Below are 2486 nucleotides of genomic sequence, written 5' to 3' on the forward strand. Positions count from 1 at the left end.
TTTTAGGGCATTTTTCCTTCAGCTGTGCTGAGTGACTGATCATACACTGCTGTGTTCAGTTCACATGTGCTAATATTGAGTGGTTTCAAAAATCATACACTTTTTTTCTATTCCACTATTCAATATACAGCCTTGGGTTAAAAAAAATTAAGTTGTGGCCTGCAGCAGAGCTGAATGATATTTGGGGTTTTGGGGTTCATCTCATACTTCTGAAGATTTGAGGGTGCTGCCTGTTCCATACTCCCCCCTACTCCTCATCCAGCCTTTTAGGGGTACAAACAATAGTAATTGGGGCCTAGTCTGGTTGTGTACGTGTGATATACATACACTTTTTTTGATCATATTTTCTATTCCGCTATTTAATCAAAAACCTTTGGGGATCAGTTAAATTGGGGGATAGTCTGTGTTGGTACGTGTGGGAGAGATCCACCTTTCCAAGTTTTTGAGGTTCATCTCATACTTCTGAAGATTTGAGGGTGCTGCCTGTTCCATACTCCCCCCTACTCCTCATCCTGCCTTTAGGGGTACAAACAATAGTAATTGGGGCCTAGTGTGGTTGTGTACGTGTGAGATACATACACTTTTTTTGATCATATTTCCTATTCCGCTATTCAATAAAAACCTTTGGGGATCAATTAAATTGCGGGATAGTCTGTGTTGGTACGTGTGAGATCCACCTTTCCAAGTTTTTGGGGTTCATCTCATACTTCTGAAGATTTGAGGGTGCTGCCTGTTCCATACTCCCCCCTACTCCTCATCCAGCCTTTTAGGGGTACAAACAATAGTAATTGGGGCCTAGTGTGGTTGTGTACGTGTGATATACATACACTTTTTTTGATCATATTTTCTATTCCGCTATTTAATCAAAAACCTTTGGGGATCAGTTAAATTGGGGGATAGTCTGTGTTGGTACGTGTGGGAGAGATCCACCTTTCCAAGTTTTTGGGGTTCATCTCATACTTCTGAAGATTTGAGGGTGCTGCCTGTTCCATACTCCCCCCTACTCCTCATCCTGCCTTTAGGGGTACAAACAATAGTAATTGGGGCCTAGTGTGGTTGTGTACGTGTGATATACATACACTTTTTTTGATCATATTTTCTATTCCGCTATTTAATCAAAAACCTTTTGGGATCAGTTAAATTGGGGGATAGTCTGTGTTGGTACGTGTGGGAGAGATCCACCTTTCCAAGTTTTTGGGGTTCATCTCATACTTCTGAAGATTTGAGGGTGCTGCCTGTTCCATACTCCCCCCTACTCCTCATCCAGCCTTTTAGGGGTACAAACAATAGTAATTGGGGCCTAGTGTAGTTGTGTACGTGTGATATACATACACTTTTTTTGATCATATTTTCTATTCCGCTATTTAATCAAAAACCTTTGGGGATCAGTTAAATTGGGGGATAGTCTGTGTTGGTACGTGTGAGATCCACCTTTCCAAGTTTTTGGGGTTCATCTCATACTTCTGAAGATTTGAGGGTGCTGCCTGTTCCATACTCCCCCCTACTCCTCATCCAGCCTTTTAGTGGTACAAACAATAGTAATTGGGGCCTAGTGTGGTTGTGTACGTGTAATATACATACACTTTTTTTGATCATATTTCCTATTCCGCTATTCAATAAAAACCTTTGGGGATCAATTAAATTGCGGGATAGTCTGTGTTGGTACGTGTGAGATCCACCTTTCCAAGTTTTTGGTGTTCATCTCATACTTCTGAAGATTTGAGGGTGCTGCCTGTTCCATACTCCCCCCTACTCCTCATCCTGCCTTTAGGGGTACAAACAATAGTAATTGGGGCCTAGTGTGGTTGTGTACGTGTGAGATACATACACTTTTTTTGATCATATTTCCTATTCCGCTATTCAATAAAAACCTTTGGGGATCAATTAAATTGCGGGATAGTCTGTGTTGGTACGTGTGAGATCCACCTTTCCAAGTTTTTGGGGTTCATCTCATACTTCTGAAGATTTGAGGGTGCTGCCTGTTCCATACTCCCCCCTACTCCTCATCCAGCCTTTTAGGGGTACAAACAATAGTAATTGGGGCCTAGTGTGGTTGTGTACGTGTGATATACATACACTTTTTTTGATCATATTTTCTATTCCGCTATTTAATCAAAAACCTTTGGGGATCAGTTAAATTGGGGGATAGTCTGTGTTGGTACGTGTGGGAGAGATCCACCTTTCCAAGTTTTTGGGGTTCATCTCATACTTCTGAAGATTTGAGGGTGCTGCCTGTTCCATACTCCCCCCTACTCCTCATCCTGCCTTTAGGGGTACAAACAATAGTAATTGGGGCCTAGTGTGGTTGTGTACGTGTGATATACATACACTTTTTTTGATCATATTTTCTATTCCGCTATTTAATCAAAAACCTTTTGGGATCAGTTAAATTGGGGGATAGTCTGTGTTGGTACGTGTGGGAGAGATCCACCTTTCCAAGTTTTTGGGGTTCATCTCATACTTCTGAAGATTTGAGGGTGCTGCCT

The sequence above is a fragment of the Pelophylax lessonae genome, assembly GCF_965119305.1.
Source record: "Pelophylax lessonae genome assembly, chromosome: 1".
Classification (NCBI taxonomy): Eukaryota; Metazoa; Chordata; class Amphibia; order Anura; family Ranidae; genus Pelophylax; species Pelophylax lessonae.